At 39.3% G+C, this 25,459-nt stretch overlaps 1 protein-coding gene and 2 pseudogenes across 1 annotated transcript in view; 2 read left to right on the top strand and 1 right to left on the bottom strand.

Moving 5' to 3' along the window:
- Positions 1 to 25,459, top strand: part of RALA (RAS like proto-oncogene A) — a 72,437-nt gene that overhangs the window by 27,394 nt on the left and 19,584 nt on the right. The gene's annotated exons all lie outside the window — the stretch shown is intronic.
- Positions 5,247 to 5,839, bottom strand: LOC109497396 (annotated as a pseudogene).
- Positions 11,268 to 13,323, top strand: LOC101098781 (annotated as a pseudogene).

Below are 25,459 nucleotides of genomic sequence, written 5' to 3'. Positions count from 1 at the left end.
AAGAATGGGTTTGCTGTTTACTAAGATAAAGGAAAAACTGAGAGAGAGGCAGGTTGAGGTAGGTGAAATTAGGAGTTTAGTTTTGGACGGTTTGGAATTGGGACAGTTAAATTTGGAATGCAACCAGCTGAAGCTGTCAGAGGCAGCTGAATGGGAGTCTGGCCTTCAGGAGAGAGATGAAATCTGGAGGTATAAAGTTGGGTGGCATCTCTTATCGAAGTATACTGAGTGAGGTTATGAAGGAATGAACGTAGACAGAAAAAAGAGGTTCAAGTTGAACCCTGAGGTCCACCACACTTAGAACAAAGGGGATCGAAAGGGAGCGCCATAGAGATTTGAGGAAAGCCAAGTGATTATGGTGTCCTGGAAATCACACACAGTATTTTAAGAAAAAGGGAGTGATCATCTGGGTCATCTATAATGAAGGTTGAGAACTGACGATTTGACTTAACAGTGTGAAGATAATCCAGGATCTTAACAAAAGCCTAATTAAGAGGGGAGGAGGAGAGGACCAAATTTAGACACACTGAGCTGGAGAAATGGAAGCAGGATTGAGAGTTTTTGTTTTGTCTTTTAAGATAGTTGAAATAACGTGTATATTCAGTAAAGAGGAACAAAATTGATGCATTGGTTGGGGGGCCAGGGCTTTGTGGAGCAATATATGGAGTCGGCTAGAGGGAACGGAATCTGCTGCCTGAGTTGGAAACATTGGTCTTACTAGTTTTCATTTATAGCAGGTTGGCAAGCCACAGCTCTGGAGCCAAATTCAGCTTACCGACTGTTTTTTTAAAATAAAGTTTTGTTGGAATGCAGCTGTGCCCATTTATTTAGATGTTGTCTATGGCTGCTTTCAAGCTGTAGCTGTAGGATTGCATGGTTGCTGCAGAGAAGCCTAAGATATTTGCTATCTGGCTGTTTGCAGAAGGGGTTTGTCAACCCTAGACTTATAGTAACTGAAAGAGGAGATGAAATGTGAGTGGGAGAAGGGAAGTAGAAGGCAAATCTAAGGAACTGAATATTTTGTAAAAGGTATTCAGATGCCTTTTCTGGTTTAGGTCAGACCGGATAGGAAATCAGAACTGTGAATTTAGAGCAAAATGGGTTATAGCCTAGGTGCTTTTTCCTAAGATGGGTTCTTAGAAGGACTCTGCTCTCCAAAGGTATAAGCTAACTATATAGCCTGCTATTGCTGTGTTAGAAATTGTCATGATCTTATTGGCTTAAAACAACAAACATTTATTATCTCACAGTTTCTGTGGGTCAGGAATCAGAAGCAGCTTAGCTGTGTGGTTCTGACTCAGTCTCTCATGAAGCTACAATCAAGGTGTCAGCCAGAACTCCTGTCATCTGAGACTGGGCTAGGTCTAGAAGGCTGGCTTCCTGTCTCACTCATGTGGTTGTTAGCAGGAGGCTTCGGTTCCTTGCCACATGGACTTCTGTCCACAGGACTACTCACAACATGGTTCCCCCCAAAGGGAGTGATGAGAGAGAGTGTCCAGGACAGAAACCTTAGTCTTTTATAACCTAATCCTAGAAATGACATGCCGTCACTTCCACTGTATTGTAATGGTCAAACAGGTCAGCCCTGGTACATCACAGGAAGACACTACAGAAGGGTGTGAATACCAGGAGGTGGAGATTGTTGGGAGACATCTTGGAGGCTAACTACACAGACTCACTTGAATGTCTACAAAATTGTGTGTTATGTTGTGTACTTCCAGCTTTGCCGGGCGGTGACCAATGTTTTTGTAACTGTCCACGGCAGCAATTAGTGACAGTTTGATTATATTAAAGCCCCACCACAAAAACACTGTTTAAATATATTTTTCTTTTTTCCTAAGCTTTTTCTTTTCTGATCACAAAAATAACATGGCAGAACACTGGAATTCAGATAAGTAAAAAGCCCTGGAAATTACACATTTCTCATGTGCCGCCCCTATTTAGAGTTCTCTTTCTGAAATTTTATTTTGCAGTCTGATGTTTTTCCTGTTTCTACTAATAACATAATCTGTTTCAAGAGTTCATACACGAAGGACGCCTGGGTGGCTCAGTCGGTTAAGCGTCCGACTTCAGCTCAGTTCATGACCTTGCAGTTTGTGAGTTTGAGCCCCGCGTCAGGCTTTGTGCTGACAGCTCAGAGCCTGGAGCCTGCTTCAGATTCTGTGTCTCCCCCCTCTCTGCCCTGCCCATGCTCATGCTCTGTCTCTCTCTGTCCCTCAATAATAAATAAATGTTAAATAAATAAATAAAATAAAAGTTCATACATGAATATTATTTGTAAGCTGCTTTCACAGATTTTGTGAACATATTCCAGGACCATTCAGTACTCAGCATCATTTTTATGATTGTTTTATAATCCCATTTTGTGGCTATCCATAATTTAATTCTTCACTTAATTATTATGGATGTTACAGTAAATATCCTTGTCATTAATTTCTCTGTGCACAACCATGATTATTATGATAGCCTTTTTTTTCAAATATCAGTTCTTACTAATGATTCACATACAAATTCAAGAAAAGTAATAACTGCAGGTATAAAGTGTATTCTATTTGTATTTGTTTTTAAATAGGGCCATGGTGAGGCTTCTGTGTTGAGGATCTGTAGAACCTTATTAGGTTCTCAAAAAGGACTGGGATATTCACGTCCTTGGTTAATTTGCAAAAATAGGTCAGTGACCATAAACTTATCTTACATAAACCTCTTGGGTTGGATATATGAACATAACACATCTACTGCCCCCCAAACTCCTAAATCTTATAATACATATATAAGGTAAGAAACAAAAAATGTTTGCAGAAATTTGCCACTTGCTGTAGTGATCTTAGTAAGTGACCTTATTATCAGAAGATTGAATTGCTTTAGGTCAGATGTTATGTAACATTGACATGATTGTATTAATCTATTAAGAAAATTGCATGAAGTGTCTGCTAAATTTAGAATTATTTCTGACTATTCCATTTTATTTTTTTTCGGAGGCTTTTTTTGAACATTAGTCTTGGGGAAACTAACTTAGCTTCAGAGACCAGGGTTTAATTTGTCCATAATGCATAACACATTGCAATTACAAGTAATACAATATAGCATTATCAGATGTGGGAGCAGCGCGACTCTGTTGCCTGTGCCGACTCTTCTTTAGCAGTTCTTCCATAGCCGTTCTGTCCATAGCAGTTCTTTACTGGAGTTCCTGTTCTTCTTGGGGGAATGTCTCAGGATTTTACCACTACCAATTACTTTGTTCTCCAAAGTCATTTTCTAGAGTTTAGGTTTTTTTTTGAAAGTGTATGTACCAGTTATTTGTTGTTAGATACTGGGATTACAGACCTGGTGGGGGGGGGGGGGTAGCTCTTTGCTGTTGAAAAGCCCCTGATAGTTAGTGTGGTGAGATGCATTGATAGACCTTTTGTCCAGAATGCTCTGGAACCACCAAGGAAGTAGCCACTCAGGCCCAGAGAGCAGTTGGAAGGCTGGAAATGCTGCACAGAAGAGGTTCTGTGTAAACAGCTTTCTTTACCCTTATGCACACATTTCACATCACCCTGTTAGGCCACAATGTTTTCATTGAAAATGTTTTGATCAAGTTGTATGGATCAAGAACTTTTCTCACCACTGATTTAATATGGTATCAAGTATGCATTAAATTGGTCATCTCAGAAATAGCTGAAAAGTACATTTATAGAGTAAGAAGCAATTTAAATTTAATTATCTCAATCTCTCTACCACCTTCTTTCCTGATCTGTTTGATTCTTTTTCCTGGGAGCTTATAGACAGTTTTGTTTGTTTGTTTGTTTGTTTAAGAGAGAGAAAGCATGGAGGACAGGACAGAGAGAGAGAGAGAGAGAGAGAGAGAGAGAGAGAGAGAGAGAATCTTAAGCAGGCTCCACAGTTAGCTCAGAGCCCCGTGCGGGGCTTAGTCCCATGACCCTGGGATCATGACCTGAGCCAAAATCAAGAGTTGGACATTCAGTTGACTGAGCCACCCAGGCACCTCCATTCACTTTTTACCAGAAAAAATCATTAGAACCTGCCAGTGAGCCAGAATTTGCCTTTGTCTTTTCCTCAGTATTTTGTTTTAAATTCGAAACATTTTCTCCCATCTTTCTCTTTCTTTCTTTCTTTCTTTCTTTCTTTCTTTCTTTCTTTCTTTCTTTCTTTCTTTCTCTTTTTCCTTTCCTTTCCTTTCCTTTCCTTTCCTTTCCTTTCCTTTCCTTTTCTTTTCTTTTCTTTTCTTTTCTTTTCTTTCTAATTATAAGTACTCTCTATACCCAACATGAGACTCGATCTTACAACCCTGAGATCAAGAGTCGCATGCTCTACCCACTGAGCCAGCCAGGCGCCTCTCATTTTCTTTTTGAAAGGGGAAAAATGTTTTTTAAAATTATAAACTCAATCCATTAGACATATCTCAAAGGATGTAATACTTTTCTTCGTTTATCAGTGAAAGAAGTTAGAAATTAGCTTAAAAAAAAAAAAAAGCTCAGCAAATGGCAGACAAATCTCCTTGGAAGTCACAGTCCCATGTAAAGTGCATCCCAGAAAAGAGGAGGGGCAGATCAGGTAGGTCCTGCTTTTATGGGTTTCATCAAATACTGGACCTACTCAAGGGGAGGCAGAAGAGTCACCTCTCAAAAAGGAGTGTGTTACCTGATGAGGCCATTACTACACACCTCCTAAGAGCACCAGTTGGGGGGGGGGGGGCTGGGGTTGGGGACGTGTTTTCTAAACTAGATCTAGGAAGTGGAATGTGGAATCAGTTTTGTCCTGTTCCCCTTAAGGGCTGTCCACTGGTTAATGACACTTTTTTTTAAAGACTAAATAAAACAAAGCAAGCACACACCCTAAAAATGGAAAATAAAAAATACCACCAAGATGTCCCCAATTACTCTCCAGAGTGGAACCGGGGAGAAGCTTCAGCAACCCGAATTGGTTGTTACAGAGTCATCACAAGCGGGCCTCTCTCTTAAACAACAATGAAAACTTTTTTTTTTTTTTTTGAAACAACAGAACGAAAACTAGTACTGATCACTTTTCTGACAATACAGAATCACTCAGAATTAACTAGTATCAGGGGAGGCAAGGGGGCCATACCTATGGGCCTTGTCTCACACCAGCGCATGTGGGTTAAGTGCAGGGCATTTGTCATTATTGGAAAGACAAATTTTAATTTTTCATCTTTAGTTTGATTTAAACATTGCTTTTAGTACGATGCTGACACCAGCTGCGCAGAAAGGGCTCTGGAGAGAGGTTCATAGCAGCATACACCTGCGGGTTTTCTGGTTCTGGCTGTGGGCCCTCCAGTATTGCTTCCTCAAACACGTTCATTTCATAGGCATTGCTGTATGAGTTCGGAGCACTCCATATACTCGATAGCCTGCGAGCAGTCTCTGCAGTGATAGGCCTCTCTGATTCTTAAAGTTCCTCAGTAGTGGAGGGGTCATCTCTGAGATCAGTTTGGATCCCAGCAAGCAAGAAAGGAGTCTTTGCACAGTGGTGAATTATCTCAGGCACCCACTTTTCTTTCATGTTTTGAGTGAGGACAGAGAAAAGAGTGAGAAACAGACTAGAGATACATGTGTTTGTGGATAACTCAATGGTCATAATCTGTTATAATCCTCTTGCCCTGCTATATCAAAAAGTCCAAGAATATATGGCTCTCCACCAACCATAACTATGACTACATAGTTGTCAAAAACAGTTGGTACATGTTCAGATGGAAGTGTGTCTGGTAGGGTATCAGGAGACACATTTTACCAGTGGCACCATCACCCACAACAGTGCACTTATTTGTCTGCCATGCTGAGACAGTTTTGCATCTATTTTGAATATTCAGATTCCACATTGACTTCAGCTTCTCCACTGGGACCTTTCTGTCCTTTCATTTTCTTAACTTTTATCTTTTGAAGGCAGAAAATACGTTTTTAAAAACTGACTTTATTTGAATATAGTTGGCACAATGTTACATTAGTTTCAGGTATAATATAGTGATTCAATAAGTCTATATATTATGCTGTGCTCACCACAAATATAGTTGCCATCTGTCACCATTATGGAATGAATAAATCATAGGAATAAAAGGCACATTGTAGGGAATGTAGTCGATGATTGTAATTGTTTATTTAACTGTCTTTAACTTTGAGGTAGTCCAGTTTATCAGTTTGTTCTTATGTGGATTTTGCTTTTGGCATTCTAGCTAAGAAATCATTACTTAACTCAAGGTCATATGCCTAATCCAAGGTCATATGCCTAACTCTGCTTTCTTCTAGAAGTTTTGCAATATGGATCTCAGTTCATTTTTTTGCATATGGATATCTTAATTGTTCCAATATCATTGTTGAAAAGACTATCCTAGGGCACCTGGATGGCTCAGTTAAGCATCCAACTCTTGATCTCAGCTCAGGTCTTGATCTCAGGGTTGTGAGTTCAAGCCCCACATTGGGCTCCAAGCTGGGCATGGAGCATACTTAAAAAAAAAAACCAAAAAACAAAACCACAAAACTGTCGTTTCTTTATTGCATTGCCTTTTACACCTTTGTCAACAGGTGTCAAAAACTGTAAACAACCCAGATGTCCACCAATAGATGAATGGATAAACGAATTGTAGTAACGCTGTATACTGGACTACTGTGCAGCAGTAAAAGGAAAAGAGCTACTGATACAGGCAACAACAGGGATGTATCTCAAAATTACGTGGAGTGAAAGAAGCCTGATGGAGTTCATACTGCATAATTCTAGAAACTATAGAAAATGCTAATTAATTTATATAGAAATCAGAGCAATGTATTAAGGGGTGTGGCAATGCTAGGGGGGATTACAGTGGGTCATATTTAAATATGTGCAGTTTATTATATGTTATACCTCAGTAAAGCTGTTACACATAAAATTCTAAAAATTTTATAGAATAACAGTAGTTAAACTTGATCACTAAAATTTTTCTTTTCCTACTTGTTAATCTTTTCTTCATACTATAATCCCTGTTTTATTGTTTTATTTAAAAAATGATAAGTAGATCTGGACATAGTATTCAGAACATGTGATCATTGTAAACTCGCTTCAGGTATATCTTTTGCTTCAAGTCCTGTGTCATGCCAGTTCCTACAGGGCCTATTACTCTTTCCTCGGTATCATTGTTCAACTACCTACGACCTACTTTGTTATTGTTTAATCCATACTCCCTCCTCACCCAAACTCTCCCAAATGTCCACACATACTTCACTAGTAGAAATTGGAAAATGCATAGGATTAAGATATATAAAGTTTGAGGGGAGAAGCATGAAAAAGGGATCAGGGGCACATGGTATAAGGAGACAATGTTATAGAATTTAGATTTCAACCTAAGAGCACTTACGGAGTCTTTGAAGAATTTTAGCTAAGCCATGTCAAACTAATTTCACTTTTTATTGTGATAGGTTACAGTTACATAAAAAGGCAGACATTATTAACAGTAAGGGGTGTTGAGTCCCTTTGGTATTTTAGTTAATACATAATTTTTGGGGTGGCAGGGTCAAAACTCTTATTCTAAGATCTTAAATTTATTCCCAAGCTTTATACATTATAATTGCATCCTTTCAACTGAAATAGAACTAGTAATTCAAAGTTCAGAACTACCTGAACTTTCCTGTTTCTGCTTCTTGGGTTTATGTGAATGACAACTATATTTAGGCTTAAGAATTTAGTCTACTGGAACTAAATACAGGCTTCATCTATTCATCCTTGCTGGTTTTCAGTAGGAAATCTTGTAAAATGGCCTGTAAGAGGTTTTACTATTTTATTTTTCTTCCTTTCAAACCTTTTGAGTCAAGGTTCACTAATTTGGAATTAGTTATGACTCTCTGTAAGGCACTATTGATTCTTGATATCATCTCCTGATAGCAAGAGATGGCAAGAACCCAGAAAGGAAGAAATGTGATTTCTGAGCAGCAGCCAGTTATCTGGAAACAGGATCCTTTGTTGTTAAAGAGGGTTTACTGGAACAAGTTTCTGTGTCGTCATACAGCACCGGCCACTGCCTAACCCAGACCATGTTTTTCAACACCTGGCATAACATGAAATTTCTAGATCACGTGAGACCAGTCCTTCAGGAGGTTACTTGAACTCAGTCATCCAGTATGATGGATTGGTGACTGTGGAAGCCTGTAAGTGGGTACCAGTTACTAATAAACATGCTCAGCCCATCCCTGGAGTTGAACTCCGGGTTTTGGGATAGAGCAAAAGAATGAGGATATGGGATACTGGCTTCTAAAGTCGTTTGTGAGTACACAGTGATTGCACGCCTGCTCTAACTGCACTGGCACAGATACGTAGATTCTGCGGGATCATACCGTCCTGGGTCAGTTCCTAGTTTTAACTCTACCACAACTTTCTGTGGAATTTCTTGCAAGTGACTTAACTCTTCTCTAGCCCTTATTTCCTTTTATGAAAAATGAGAGGATTAAGAATATTTTAAGACTTCCTTCTGTGGTTCTTCAGTTGCATTATGTTTATTTGATTTAAAAAACATCTTGCAGTGAAACTTGTAGGTAAAAATGAAAATAATTTGTTAAAATCCTATCACGTGTAAAATTGGAAGAAAGAGGCTAGTATACTGAAGGGGATATTTTACTGGATGAGATCCCTGGGTAAATCTCACTTTCTGTGGGGCCTGGACCTTCTGAATGTTATCTCTTTGAGCATCAAATTGTCATCTGTGCTGAAGCCTGTAACCTTAAGTGATAATGAGCTGCAACACCTTTGCTTCTAACCCCTATTTTGCATTTAGGTGCACATGTTTAATGTTTTAATTTTAAATGTACGGTTGGCTTTTGGTGATACAGTTTGAAGAAATGGAAAGCTTACCTGTGTGTGGGTCTACTTCCCAGCCTATGATTCCCAACCGTTCCTGATGAGCCATGACTATCCCCAATGAGCCCCTGATACCCACTGTCATTCACCATCCACCCACTCCCGCTTAGAGTACTTTGACATACACTCTGTTCCATGTTCTGCCTGTTAGACGTATTGGAAATGACCAAGGAGTCTTGTCCCTTTCCTTGGCCACATAGGCAGTTGCTGTATGTGGGACTTGTTTTATTTATTTAATTTAATTTTTTAACTTTAGAGAGAGAGTATGAGCTCAAGAGAGGGGCAGAGGGAGAAAGAGAATCTTAAGAAGGCTCCATGCTCAGCACGGAGCCTGACGTGGGGCTCGATCCCATAACACTGGGATCATGACCTGCGCCAGATCAAGAGTTGGATGCTCAACCAACTGAGCCACCCAGGTGTCCCAGGGACTTGTTTTAAATTACTGTTGTCTGGTCTTTTCTGCCTCCATCGATCCATCGAGAACCCCAGTGGTCTTTATTCCAAATACAATGATGATTTGCCCTGTGGTATCATCCCTGACTCACCTCCTCCCCTTCTCAACTGCCTCTCTTTCCCCCTCACTTCCCCACACAAAGTCTGGGGATGTCTTTGCCCACTTCTTAGCTAGTATTATAAAACTGGCAACAACAGGTGCACAAAACTTAGTGCCTGGTACAAAGTAGTATGTTCAGTAAATGTTAGCTGTTTTTAGTCTTAGGCCACTGTCTATTGAATGAGTCATGAGGTGCCTGCCTGGCTCAGTCAGTTAAGCGTCCGACTTTGGCTTGGCTCATGATCTCGCGGTTCGTGAGTTCGAGCCTCACGTTGGGCTCTGTGCTGACAGCTCAGAGCCTGGAGCCAGCTTTGGATTCTGTGTCTCCCTCTCTCTCTGCCCTTCCCCACTCGCATTCTGTCTCAAAAATAAATAAACATTAAAAAAATTTTTAAATAAAGTTTATTTTAAAAAATAATAAATGAATCATGAAATTGCTGATTTCTTTTTTTTTTTTTATTTTTTTTTTCAAAGTTTATTTATTTTTTTGGGGACAGAGAGAGACATAGCATGAACGGGGGAGGGGCAGAGAGAGAGGGAGACACAGAATCGGAAACAGGCTCCAGGCTCTGAGCCATCAGCCCAGAGCCTGACGCGGGGCTCGAACTCATGGACCGCGAGATCGTGACCTGGCTGAAGTCGGACGCTTAACCGACTGCACCACCCAGGCGCCCCTGCTGATTTCTAAGTAAAAGAAGAAATCTAATGTTGGCAGTTTTATATAGTTCAACTTTATGATAATATGGAGTGATGATTCTTAACCAAGATACAAATTAGAATGATCAGGTCAGCCTTTTACAATATACACTGTCCGCATCCTAGCTCGTTCAGTGAGGATCTTCATGCATGGGTCCTGGGTAAGTGCATTTTTCAAAAGTTCCCCAGATAGATGACTCTAGCGCATACACCTACTAAAACACCTGTGAGAGAATCTTCCCTTCAGGTTGTTTTTCTTTTAATGTACAAGTTCTTTTATACAGACCGGTATGTTTTTCATGTAGTCAATTATATAGTCATGAACTGAAACTTTATTTTCATGACTCAACAAATTAGTCATTTTTAACTGTAAGATATGATCAAATCTCAAATTAAGATTTATCCGTACTCAATCTTTGGAAGGAAAATCTAGGTGCTAAAGGATGTTTTCATGATTTTCAAGGAATTTCCAAGTCTTTTTTTCTTTCTTTTCTTTTTTTTTTTTTAAATTATGGTTCTTTATTTTTGAGAGGCAGAGAGAGACAAAGCATGAGTTGGGGAGGGGCAGAGAGAGACGGAGACACAGAATTCGAAGCAGGCTCCAGGCTCTGAGCTGTCAGCCCAGAGCCCGACACAGGGCTTGAACCCACGAACCGTGAGATCATGACCTGAGCCGAAGTTGGATGCTTAACCACCTGAGCCACCCAGGCGCCCCAACTAAGTAGAATTTAAATAAAAATAAAAATAAATAAAGCCTTGAGTAACATACACAAAGAAAGAAATAAACATAAGCTTAGTCTATTTTCTATATTCGTTGTTAGAGTTTTTTTTTTAATTTTTTTTTTAATTTTTTTTTTTAATGTTTATTTAATCTTGAGAGAGAGAAACAGAGCATGAGCAAGGGAGGGGCAGAGAGAGAGGGAGACACAGGATCTGAAACAGGCTCCAGGCTCTGAGCTGTCAGCACAGAGCCCGACGTGGGGCTCGAACTCACAAACCGTGAGATCATGACCCAAGCCGAAATTGGACACTCAACCTACTGAGCCATTCAGGTGCCCCACGTTGTTAGAGTTTTTAATTAAAAACCGTGATATTTCCTGTCATTTTGCTGTGCCATACGTCTACAGTAAACCACACAGAGTACGTACCAAATGCTTAATGTGAATGGATGGATGTGTGATGCCGCACACAAGAGCAAGTCAGAATTTCAAAGGTTACTAGTTCGTGTTTTCTTTCTTTCTCTGTTTTGAATGGCTCCCTGTTGCTATTTAAAAAGAACTGGCAGCTGGCCCTCCACTCTGCCTTGCAGTTACCCACTGCCTTCTTGCCACCTGCCCTGGCCCTGCTGTTCTCTGGCTGTGTCCTGTCCAGGGTCACTACCGCCTTCCACCCAGGCCTCACCGCTGCAGCCTCTGGCAGAGCCAGCTCCTGGTGGACCCGTATGGAGATGGGCTCCCGGATCCCATCCTGGGAGTCACAGGAGCCTTTAAGAGAAACACCAACAGCAAACAGATCATTCTGGGAGTTGGTGCCTACTGAGATGATAATGGAAAGCCTTCTGTGCTCCCTAGTGTCTGGAAGGCAGAGGCCCAGATTGCTGCAAAGTATTTGACAAAGAATACCTTCCCATTGCGAGACTTGCTGAATTTTGTGAGGCATCTGCAGAACTAGCCCTGGGTGAGAACAACAAAACGTTGAAAAGTAACTGGTATGTCACCATGCAGACCGTTTCTGAAACTGGGGCCTTGAAGATTGGAGCCAGTTTTCTGCAAAGATTTTTTTTAAGTTCAGCTGAGCTGCCTTTCTGCCCAAACGCTTCTGAAGAAATCACACGCCCATCTTCAGGGACGCTGGCCTGCGGCTACATGGTTAATCAATACTCTAACCCCAAGACGTGCAGCTTTGACTTCACAGGCGCTAAAGAGGACGTTTCGAAAATGCCACAGCAAAGCGTCCTTCTCCTTCATACCCGTGCCCACAGCCCCACGGGAGAGGACCTTTGCCCCAAGCATTGGAAGGATAGAGCAACAGTGGTGAAGAAAAACAATCTCTTTGCATTCCTCGACATGGCCTATTTACCAAGGCTTTGCCAGGGTTGATGGCAACAAGGATGCCTGGGCTGTATGCCACTTCACTGAACAGGGCATTCATGTTTGTCTCTGCTAATCCTATGCCAAGAACATGGCTTATTTGGTGAGTGTGTGGGAGCGTTCACTGTAGTCGGGAAAGATGCTGATGAAGCCTACAGGGTGGGGTCACGGTTGAAGATTTTGATCTGTCTGGTGCATTCCAACCTTCCAATCAGTGGAGCACGGATTGCCTCGACCATCCTGACCAGCCCTGACCTGCAGAAACCATGGTTGCAGGAAGTAAAAGGCATGGCCAACCACGTCATTAGCCCTCAAGAAGGAGGGCTCCTGCCACAACTGGTAGCACATCACTGACCAGATGGGCATGTTTGGTTTCACAGGACTAAAGCTCGAGCAGGTGGAGAGGCTGACCAAGGAGTTCTCCATCTCCTGGACAAATGATCACCTCAGGCAACGTGGACTACCTTGTCCATGCCACTTACTAGGTCACCAAGTAATTTCCCTGGTTAGAGGGAACAAAGACCACCTTCCTGTCTACAGCCTCTGTGGTTGTGAGATTCACACAGAGGAAGAAGGAGGGTGGATGGTGGTGAGCAAGTCATTTCTTTCAACCACAGTACTTAACACTCAACCACTGAATGTGTTTTCAGAAAAGAACATGTAGTGAAATGGGGCAGAGGCATCTGTGGCTGGTGTCTGAAACTTTGTGGCCCAAAACCAAACTCCTGCTCATCCTTTAATTCCAGTGTTCCAAAAGAGTGTACATGTGCAAGATAGAGCCCCCAAAAAACCTGTCGATCACGCCAGTGCAATAGATCAGGAGCTTTAACAGAAGCACCTTTTGGTGTTGGGGACACCTCTGTAGCTCTAGAATGCGAAGAGCACCTACAAGAGGCATTGTGGGAAGACCTAGTTCTAACATGAGCAGTCAGCCCTGTGTTTGTCCTCTGGTGATGGGGCAAGCTTATCAACAGACCTCGTTCCAGAAACCGTGTTTCATGAAAACCAGCAAGTCTGCTGCCGCTGCAGTGAGGAAAATAAAAGATGTTGTTTCCTGTCTTATTTAAGAAAAATAAGGGGCGCCCGGGTGGCTCAGTCAGTTAAGCGTCCGACTTCGACTCAGGTCGTGATCTCATGGGTCGTGGGTTCGAGCCCAGCATTGGGCTCTGTGCTGACAGCTCGGAGCCAGGAGCCTGCTTCTGATTCTGTGTGTCCCTCCCTCTCTGCCCCTCCCCTGCTCATGCTGTCTCTCTCTGTCTCTCAAAAATAAATAAATGTAAAAAAAAAAAAGTAAAGAAAAAGAAAAAAGGCCTTTCTTTTTAATACTTTCAGACATTTTAATGTTGCTCTCTTCTCCCTTATTATTGCTGTTCTTTTCCTGAGGCACAGAGATCTATAACTAGCCTAGATTTTCATCCTATTCTGCTGCTTGATGGACTGTCAGCCCCATCCTATAGGATTGACTTATTTGAAGAAGTGTTTAATTTACTTCTCATCCCATACCCTCACTTTCCTTATCAAAGAATAGCATGGAAGAGGTAACTGCACTGGATTTCAGCATCCTCTTTAGTGATTGATTGTCTCCTGACGGGATGTTGCCTCTGCCCAGTTGGACCCCTTACTTCATTCAGTGCAGTTGTGCAGTGTCTCATCTCACGTCACGAGTGGGCAACGCAGGGCAGAGTCAGGAAAGAGGGTATCTGGGCTCTGGTTTTAACCTTTTGTGTGCCGCCAGCTGGGCTCAGGCTTCACCCTTTGGAAAGATAACCACTATCTGCTCCAATCATGTAGACTTATTGAACCCTGGTTTCTCTCTTAAAATAAAGTTACTGCAGACCCCCCCTCCAAATAAAAATAAATGAAAAGAATTGGCTACCGTATTTCCACAAAATAGAAACTCAGCAAGTGGTCTATTATAGAGCTGTTGTGGAGATTAGTTGGTACAAAGGGAATTTCTCTTTACTGCTGTAGAGTTCATCTTTAGCTTTAAGTTACTGATTTATAAAAACAGTTTCAGTACTTAATTTGCAGAGCATGACGGATCAATATGTCCCTTTATAAATTCTTAGTTTTAGCTAAGCTGTCCCAGTGCTGTAAAGAAAACATTAGAAAAAAAAATCATATCAACACTTTTCTATAGCAGTGAAGACCACTGGCTGACCTCTTTTTTTCTTTCTGTGTGATTACTTGGTCACTTATATCAGGAAACCTATTTATTCTTAAAATTGATACTGAAAATTGATAATTGGTACTGAATACTTAAAATTGATTGTATTCTTTAAAACTGAGGTTTATCTTAACTAGACTCTTTAGTTGAGATTTTCGAAGTTCCTGAATTTGAAATTTTTGGGATTCCAAATAAGTCAACTGAAGATTTTAACTTGTTTGTACTGAAAGCCAGTAGACTGACTCCTCTGTGTCCCCAACTTCCTGTGACATGACAGAGGAAAATAAAATTTATAAACAGAAATTTGTAAACTCACAAGCAGTGAGAGTAGGAGCAGATGGAGTGGCCATGAGCAAAGCAGAGACTTTCCAGGTTTTAGAAGGCAGGAAACAGATGGCACTGATGGGTGGGCCAGGGTGGAGGAAGCCCCGGTCCAGCATACCCATGAGGAGAGGCTGCGAGAGGAATCTATGCTTTCAGGAGGAACCGAGCAGAAGAGATGATAGGACATGATATTATGATTGTACGCAGTAAAAGCCAACTAGACATCCTACCCATACACCCTACCCATACAATGCTGCAACAACATTGGTTCCCATGCTAATTTTGGAAATCTGCTTTTGAAAAAAGTTTCTTTTTAAACTCTCAGCCTGAGGAGGATTAGGAGTCGCAGTGAAAGTGTTAGTGACACATGGTAAACTCTCCTTGTTTTGATATTTGAAGAAGAATCCAACCTGTCAACCTGTTCCTTGCCCACGAACGTTGAAGGAAACACACCCATTAAAATGACAGTGAACATGGAGTCTTTGACTTCTCCAGATCTGTAATGGGAAGTAGATCTCTCCACCACTGGAGGAAACCTGCTGTGGTGGACTGGGGAAGCTAGAGGAAAGAAAGCCTAGTCAGTGGTGACTTGGAATTATAAATGAATTAACAATTATGAATTAACAATTCACGAAATAACCAAATACATAGAAAAAAATTCACCCTCCTCATGTAATCAAAGATGGAATTAGAAATAACAATGAGATCTTTTTCCTAATATGTAATTAGCAGATTTTTTTAAAGAATACCAATTGCCTAATAGGAATGTTGTGAACAATTATACAGAACTTTTGAAAAGCAGTTGGACATTATGCCTGATAAACCTTAAACAATCCATTCATTCAATTTCTGTTTCTTATGGAAACAGCATGAAAAGCATTTTAAACATAGAAATAGATAGATGGTCATTAATTGTTATACTGAATAATTCTGAATGTCTGTCATGTCTTACAGGACTCAGTAAGTGAACTGCTGTACATGCACAAAATGACATACTAAATAGCCATTAAGAATTACAGCCATGAGGTCAACAAAACAACACAGAAAAACAAGTATGACTTAAGTGGAAAGGGATACAGAAGGAAAACTTGTGTTATAACTTAACCTCCTCCCCCCATGTCTCTGTACTTGATGGTAAAATCCTTGAAGTTGGGGATCCTGACTTATCTATGTGCCCATCCACTCCTATGTGTACATAGCATAGAGCCTGCTTGGGATTCTCTCTCTCCCTCTCTCTACCCCTAGCTGCTTGCACACATGCAAGTACTGTCTCTCTCTCTCTCTGTCTCTCTCTCTCTGTCTCTCAAAATAAATATTTAAAAAATATATTTTATGTGCTTATGACTGTTTACTGTTAAACTTTTTGTCAATATTTCTTCTAATGTCTTAAGTTTGATCTAAGCCTTAGTTGAATAATTTTTAAGCTGGATAATTCAGACAGGATTAGTTCAATTATTTTTTCTGGTTGCATTTTTTTTAATTAACAAAGCTTTCATAGACAATATGAAGTTCCTAAATATATCAAGAAGAAACAGAGTGTATATACACTAATTTATAGCTCATACACAGTAGAACCTAAAGCAGGTATAACTTATCCAAATTATACTTCTTTTTTTAGATCACTAAACATCCAGACTCTGAGTATTATTTCTGCATGCAGTTTTGTACCTGGTAAATTGAGTAAAAACATTTTATTTATTTAATTTTCAATTAAGGAACATATTCACATGTTTCACGGTTCAAATGGTTACTGTTATTTATCCTCCCAGAGTTAGCATAGGAATATAGAAGCAAAATGTATATTCTTTATAAGTATTAACAATTTAATGTTTTTCTAAAGTACATAATCTTATTTTAAAAGCACACTTAGGGGTTAAAATAGCCATCGATAGTAGTTTATAGGTTTTTTTTTACTCTTTTACCTTTCGGGTTTCACCCTGTTACTTATTTCTCGGCATTACTGAAATCAAGTCATAATGTGCTAACAAAAGTACTGGGGCCAGAGTGAGAAAACCTCTTATATTTCAGCTATACAATCTTAGATTCAATTTTTAAATTATTTTAAACTATTAAAGTGATTTCCATCATTTCCTTGCATGAACTCTTCTCACCACCTACCCTTACCCCACAAAAGGCTGTTGCTTCTTCTTTTCCTTACCCATGTCCATCCACTCCAGTCAAAGAGTTAAGTAATTTGGCTTGAACTTCCCCTCTCCTTCACCCCACACATCTAATAGGTCCCCATATTGGTTGAGTCTTTTCCCTTAGTGTCTCTTGAATTCATCAACACCTCCCTAGTCCACACTCAAGTCACCATGGCCCTGTAGGCTTCTAGCTGTTCTCCCTTCTGAGTCATAGTCTCTCTCTTAAAAACTCCTGGTCGTTCTCCACTGCTTTGAGGACAAAAATCATTACATTCCTGGTACATAAGGTTCTGTTTCTGGCCCTTTTTACTTCTTACAGCTTTATCTCCAACCATGGCTCCCAGGTTCACCTGGTCTACTATTGCTTTGTCTTTCAAGTCTTCACTTAGCCATCACTTCCTCATTTGTTCTAGAAAATTTTTGTTAGTTTTAACTGTGACAAGGGTTTTACCTTTGTGCTGCTGTTAGTAATTTTGCCCTGAATGGGGGCTGAATATATGCTGCATTAAAGGTACTATCTTCTAAAAAGATGCATAGGGGCAGCTCAGGTGATGATCTCGTGGTTCAGGCTGTCTGCTTTTCGCACAGCGCCTGCTTCGGATCCTCTGTCCCCATCTCTCTCTGCCTCTCCCTTGCTCACATGTGCACTTTCTGTCTGTTTCTCTCCCTCAAAAATAAACATTTAAAAATAAATAAAAAGATGCTTATCGTACATACGCTGTTTTATTCATGTTAACATTGGCTTTACAAACAAGCTGACGCCCAAGGAGATAAAGTAATTCAAGCCTTTGTGATTTTAGGTCTGTGCTTTGATATCTGACAATGTGTCTGGCAAGTCATGTAAATAACTTTTACTATTCAGACAAGGCAAAATGTTAAGCCATCTTTAAGCAGTTTCCAGCTACTGTAACCTTAAAATAGTATTACTTTCCTTAGTTCAGTCTTTATTATAATTTTGTGTTCTTGTTATTCAGTGCAGCTTGAATAGTTGGAAAATATTATGTTGTTGCATCTCAAAAATAAAACAGTGTTGCAGGGACTTTCTAACTTTGAATGCTGCTCATATAGAGCTTAATTGTATTCTTCAAAATGAAGGAAGACTTTAGGGTGTCAGTTGCTATTAACGTTGTTTCACCGGGACTTCCTCCCACCTTCTCTTTTTAATAATGACTAATTAATAAAGTTTTGTTTATAAATATTAAAAACAATAGTTTTTTTGTCACTTAAAATTTGTCAAAGATTTATTGGGATTCCAAAAGCATGAAACAAAACTATGATAAATTGGACTTCGCCAAAATAAAAACTTCTCCTCAAAAAACATGTAAAGAAAATGAAAAGATAAGCCACAGACTAGGAGAAAATATTTTCTGGTAAAAAAAAAAATTTTTGTTCCAGAAAATATAAAGAACTCTTACAACTCACTAAAAAAAAAAAAAATTTTTTTAAATGGGCAAAAGATTTGAACACCAAAGACCTATATAGATGGCAGATAACCACATGAAAGGATGCTTAACATGGTTAGTTATTAGGAAAGTGCAAATTACAACCACAATGAAATACTAATGCTGATGTCCTAGACTGCCTAGATGATGACAGTACCCTATGTAAAGCAACTGGAAATAGCCTACTTGTTAGTGGAAATGCAGAAAGGTACACCACTTGGAAACATATTTAAACAAACTTACCATGCAGTTTAGCAATCCCACTCTTAGGTATTTACCCAAAAGAAGTGCACAGTGGGGGGGGGGGGGGATACACACACACACACACACACACACACAGACTTGTATATGAATGTGTATAGCTCCTTCATCGTTAACATTTTTTAAATGAAATAACCCAAGTAAATGTGAATAGGTAACCAAATTGTGCTATTTCCAGACAGTCGAATACCATCCAATGTTAAAAAAAAAAAAGATATATGCACTTCTGGTACATGTAACAATATGGATGTATCTCAGAAGCCATAGCTGAGTAAAAGAAACCAGGCACAAAAAGCTACGTACAATATGATCAATTTATATAACATTCTGGAAAAGGCAATAGGAACTGAAATTGGATCAATGGCTGCCAAGGGATGGGGTCATGGGGGGATATTGACCGCAGGGGGGTCAGAAGAACCTTTTAGGGGTGATGGAAACGTTAGGGATCTTGACTGTGGTAGTGGTCACGTGACTACATTTATCAAAACTCATTGAAAAGATGATTTTATTGTATGTATACCAAACTGCCTTTAAAAAAAAGTTAAAGCCAGTTTTCAACATCAGAAATTACCTTCACAGGGACATCTGGGTGGCTCAATGAGATAATAAGCGTCCAACTCTTGGTTTTGGCTCAGGTCATGATCTCATGGTTCCTGAGTTCAAGGCCTGTGTTGGGCTCTATGCTGACAGCTTGGGATCCTGTCTCTGCCCCTCCCCTGCTTGCACTCTCTCTGCTCTCGCTCTCTCTCTCTCAAAATAAATAAACTTAAAAAAAGTTACCTTCACAAATGTAAGGGTAAAGAAAACTCTAGAAGATAGATCATATGACTCCTAAATCAGGTCCTTAGTCTTTTGATTCAGTGGTGGTGTTTTTTTAATTGTGAATACATTTTCGTATATTAAAAGTTAATAGTCTTTTATTATCAAAATTTTGTTAACCAGTGTACAATCTTCTTGCACCAAAACAAGATCTATCTTCATTTATTTGAGTCACCCTTTATAAAGTTATCTAAGTACATTATTAAATTGTCTTCATGTATATTTTACACAGTTTGTGTTCATTTCATTCTCTGTTATGTACTCTTTGTGAGTGCTCTTGTAAATCGAGTCTTTTCTTCCACTCTCTGTATATATTGTTGTTGTTGTTAGATATTTGGTTTCCGCTTTTTGGCTACTGTGAAGAAAACTGAACATTCTTGTACAAGTATTTTTGTGGACAGATGTTTTCATATCACTTGAGTAAAATGTAGGAATAGAACTTTGGGTTATAGGGTGTGTGTTATGTTTACCTTTTTGAGAAATTGCCATTTTTCAGAATGATTGTACCATTTTTATACTCCCACCAGCAAGGCATGAGAGTTCTGAAAGTTCAACATCCTTTCCTACATTCAATGTGGACTCTTTAATTTTAGCTATTGTAGTGGGCATAAAGTAGTGTATCCTTGTGACTTTAATTTGAATGTCCTTCTGATATTGAGCAACTTTTTATGAACTTTTTGGACAAAGAAGTATCTTTTATGAAGTGTTTATGAAGCTCAAGTATTTTGCCCAGTTTTTATTGGGTTGTTTATATATATATATCTTTTAATGTTTATTTATTTTTGAGAGAGAGAGACAGAGCACAAGTAGGGGAGGGGCAGAGAGAGAGGGAGACACAGAATCTGAAGCAGGCTCCAGGCTCTGAGCTGTCAGCATAGAGCCCGATGCAGGGCTCGAACCCACGAACTGTGAGATCATGACCTGAGCCAAAGTCGGAGGCTTAACCAACTGAGCCACTCAGGTACCCCTGGGTTGCTTATATTTTTATTATTAATTTGTTAGAGTTATTTATATATTTTGGATGCAAGTCCTTTGACAATATTTTCTCCCAGCCTGTGGCTTACCTTTTAATTTTCTCATCAGTCCCTTTTGATGAGTAGAGGATTTTAGTTTTGATAGTCCAGTTTTTCAGTTTTTTCTTTTGTACTTCATATTTTTTGTGTCCTCTCTAAAAAATCTTTTTTTCCCTCAGAGTCTCAAAGATATTTTTCTGTTTTTTGAAGACTATATGTTAGTTTTACATTTGAGTCTATCATACATATCAAATTAATTTTTTGGCACAGGGTGAGAAATGAGTAGAGGCTCTTTTCCTCCTAAGGTTTGTGCAATTTTTCCAGGACTATTTGTTGAAAAGATTGTCATTTCCCCCATTTAATTGCTTTGGCCCCTTCTTCCATTATACATTCTAACCGTTTATTTGAAAAGAAATTAATTCTTTATACAACATATTTGGTATAGAACCATTTACCCTTTGAAATCTCTTTTTGATAGCAATTTTTCAGTTGATTCCTTTGGCCTAAGTATGAAATCGTATTATCAGTTAATAATGGTCATTTGCTCCTTATTTCTCTTTCTGATGTCATCAGATGCCACTTCTAGAACAATGCTAAAGAGTGGTGATAGTGGACATTCTTATTCCTGAAAAAAGCATTAATGGAAATGTTTTATTTTATCATGAAGCACAGTGATACTTTTAGGGTGTGGGCTTTAAGGTAGCCAGTTTCTATATTAAGTGAGTACCAATAAATTTCTACTTTATTAAGGTTTTTATGAGCAGCAGACTTTGGATTTTACAAATAGTATAGGCTTTATACAGATAATAATATGATTATTTTCTTCTATTAATTTGAGGAATTCTATTGACTTCTTAAAATATAAAGCTATTCTTACAATATCTGGTTGAATTCTACTTGGCCACTTTGGTTTATTCTTTTAATATGCTGGATTCTATATGGTAACATTTTTTATTTAGAATTTTTGCACTGTATTCACATGATAGATCAGTTAATCTACATTTCCTTTATTATCTCTTTGTTAGAACTTTATCAATGTTAAGCTAGCTCTCTGAGGAGGATTTGGAAGCTTTTTCCATACTCTGGAGCATTAAACACTATTGATAATACCTGTGCTTTATTTAAATGGCTGGAAAAATTGGGGCGCCTGGGTGGCTCAGTCGGTTGAGCTTCCGACTGTGGCTTAGGTCATGATCTCACTGTCTGTGAGTTAGAGCCCCGTGTCAGGCTCTGTGCTGACAGCTCAGAGCCTGGAGCCTGCTTCGGATTCTGTGTCTCCCTCTCTGTCTCTGACCCTCCCCGTTCATGTTCTCTCTCTGTCTCAAAAATAAATAAACATTAAGAAAAAAAATTTTGGGGGGGCGCCTGGGTGGCTCAGTCGGTTAAGCGGCCGACTTCGGCTCAAGTCATGATCTTGTGGTCCGTGAGTTCAATCCCCGCGTCGGGCTCTGTGCCTACAGCTCAGAGCCTGGAGCCTGTTTCAGATTCTGTGTCTCCCTCTCTCTGACCCTCCCCCATTCATGCTGTGTGTCTTTCTCTGTCTCAAAAATAAATAAACGTTAAAAAATAAAAATAAAAAAAAGATGTTAAAAAAGAAAAAAAATTTTAATTAAAAAAAATAAAAATAAAATAAATGGCTGGAAAAATATACCAATATTGTTATTTGTGCCTGGGTAATAAACCTAAATAGTCTTAAAAAAGAAAAAAACTCTTTCAAAAAGGAATAGTGTATCTTGTTTCCTTGGTCAGGTATATTCTAATTCTTCTGAAATTGTTAATTTTATAATAAATTCCTGGGAATTTTTTATTGAGCAGATACTCTTAATGCAGATAGGGAGTGCCATGGGTGAGTTGTTGTATGAAATACTTTATATTCTGAGAGTGAGTCACTAATTTGGCCTCTACCTACTTGTGATTAGTAATGGTTTGATAGGAACTGAACTTCTGGTGATCATAAACTTTTAATGCACTATTGAAATAGGAGGGGAAGTAAATGATTCATTTAATCTCTTTATTGACAAAGAATCTCTCATTAAGAACTTTTACCAGTCAGAGGGGCACCTGGGTAGCTCTGTTGGTTAAGCAACCGACTTCAGCTCAGGTCATGATCCCACAGCTCCTGGGTTCGAGCCCAGCGTCCAGCTCTGTGCTGACAGCTCAGAGCCTGGAGCCTGCTTCAGATTCTGTGTCTCCCTCTCTCTCTGCCCCTCCCCTGCTCATGCTGTCTCTCTCTATGAAAATAATAAATAAACATTAAAAAAATTTTTTTAAAGAATTTACCAGCTAATATTTTTACTAGACTAATAATAAGTACCTTTATTAGGAAAGTCTAAAGATAATGAGCTCTGGAAATATGAAGATCATTGGGTTTTTCACTTTTGGTGGCCAGAGAATATTTGATATCTTACTTGATAAGAGTATTCCTTATTCAGTGTTGGAGAACTAGGTTGATCGTTTCTAGAAAACTTCTTAAAGTTTAAAATAGAGAGTTTAGAATTTGGATTGAAGGTTTGTGGTCTGAAGCACCTTGACCCACTTTATGTGGTAGGCTGAATAATGGCCCGAGATACTCATATCCTAATCTCTGGAATCTGTGAATCTTACTTTCTATGGCAAAAGGGACTTTGTGATTAAATCAAGGATCTTGAGATATTATTTTGGAAAATTCTGGTGGGCCTTAAATGTAATCACAAGTCTCCTTTTAAGAGGGAAGTGCAAGGAGGTTTGACTACCATAGAAGAGAAGGCAATATGACCACAGAAGCAGAGATTGTTGTGATGTAGCCAAGAGATGTAATTCTTTTTTCAAAGAGATTTAAGACTGTTTAAGAGCCAAGGAGTGCCAGTCTCTAAAAACTGGAAAAAGCAAGGAATACATTCTCCTCTGGAGCTTCCAGAAAGAATCTGTCCAACTGATACCTTGATTGAGCCTTAAGACTCATTTTGGATTTCTGGCAACCAGAACTGTAATACAATAAATTTGTATTATTTTAAGCCACTATAAGTTTGTAGTAATTTGTTACAGCAGCAACAGGAAACTCATACAGTATGCATACACCTCAGCTAAACATGAAGCAAGACCCTAGACCTGTGGAGTTCAACTCCATAGCCTCAGCACCAAAAGCGGTGCCTTTGTTGATGGAGGAAGGAAGAGAAGGAGGGGGAAAAATCAGGTAATTCATATTTAAATGAATATTTTGAGGATGGTGTAGGTGTCTAATTTCTGAATGAAGCAGAGAAAAACAGCTTGAAAACTCAAAACCCACCCCTAACCAAATAGGTTCTATAGTATTATTCTAGCACATCACTTTAAAAAATTGAACAGTAGGGGCGCCTGGGTGGCTCAGTCAGTTAAGCATCTGACTCTTAATTTTGGCTCAAGTCTTGATCTCATGGTTCTGAGATCGAGCCCAGAGTTCTGAGCTCTGGTGCTGGATGTGGAGCCTGCTTAGGATTCTCTCTCTCCCTCTCCCTCTCCCTCTGCCCCTCCCCTTCACCAGGTATTGTACTATTTTTGGTGCAGTTGTAAATGAGAGTGTTTTCTTAATTTCTCTTTCTGCTGCTTCTTTATTTGTGTGTAAAAATGCAACAGATTTCTGTATATTAATTTTATATGCGATTTTACTGAATTTATTTATCAGTTCTAGTAGTTTTATGGTGGTCTGCAGGGTTTTCTATGTAGAGCATCATGTCATCTGCAAATAGTGAATGTTTTACTTCTTCTTTATCAATTGGGATGCCTTTTACTTCTTTTTCTTGTCTGACTGCAGTGACTAGGACTTCCAATACTGTGTTGAATGAAAGTGGTGAGTGGGCATCCTTATCTTGTTCCTGAATGATGGTAGCTGTATTTTTTCCATATATATATATATATATAATAAAAATTATGTTGAAGTGTGTTCCTCTAACCTACTTTGTTGAGAGTTTTTTTCATGAATGGATATTGTACTTTGTCAAATACTTTTTCCGCATCTAATGAGATGACGATATGGTTTTTATCCTTTCTGGTGTTAATGTGTTTCTGCCTCTTTTGGATGATTATCATATGAACATCCATTAATAACGTTTTAAAAGCAACCAAACAAAAACTCTGTCCATCTATGGCCACATTTCTTCATCTTCAGAGTAAAAAAGTGCATTTTTGTACCTCCTGTTTTCTCTTCAACACACCCCATTCAGTCTGTGATTCCTACCTCACTGGTGAAATGACTTTCCCCAAGGTTATTAGCAATCTCCATCTTGCCAAAATCTAGTAATCAATTCTCTGTAAGTCTCTTATCTTCTTATATCTCAGCTCAGTCTCCCAGCAGGATTTGACAGTCAACCAGTTTCTATGTATAATTACTGGATTTCCTCCTGAGTGGCCACTTTTCCTCCTGAACAAGTCTGTTGAGCTGTCTCAGGGATATCTCTTCTGCTGCCTTCTCTTACCCATCTTCATCTTATCCCAAAGTGAGTTCATTCAGTTTTGTGACTTTAAATACATCTGTAGGAGCTCCTGAGTGGCTCAGTTGGCTAAGCGACTGATGCTTGATTTCATGATCTCACGGGTTCATGAGTTCAAGCCCTGCATTGGGCTCTGTGCTGACAGCACGGAGCCTGCTTGGGATTCATTCTCTCTCTCTCTCTCTCTCTCTCTCTCTCTCTCTCTCTCTCTCTCTTTCTGTCCCTTCCCAGCTCATGCATGCACACACACGATAGATAGATAGATAGATAGATAAAAATCGGTAGCTACATAGTCATGAAATGATTATAGCTGCCAGCAAGTAAGGATCATAATAGTGAGGATCATTTCCTGATTTATATAGGAACACCAGCAAGAGCATGTTCCATAAGCTACTGAGGCTTAGTATACTTAAGGCTTTTAGTTATTTGAATAAGGCTATCAGTTATCTGAAATACACTGGTATTTTTCACTGTTTCTGAGCAGTGATAGTCATTCACAATCATGTCCTTGGTACCCAGGAAAAAGGGGGGACTCAGTTCTTGTTTGTTGAGTTGATGAAACTGCTAGCCTCCAAGTGTAGAGTCTTTACAATACACTTCACAGTGCAAACTGCTTCTGCTAAAATGTTACAGAAATAAGAATGGGATCAGAAATTGCACGGATAGT

The sequence above is a fragment of the Felis catus genome, chromosome A2, assembly GCF_018350175.1.
Source record: "Felis catus isolate Fca126 chromosome A2, F.catus_Fca126_mat1.0, whole genome shotgun sequence".
NCBI lineage: Eukaryota > Metazoa > Chordata > Mammalia > Carnivora > Felidae > Felis > Felis catus.
This window is presented reverse-complemented; position numbering and strand designations above follow the sequence as displayed.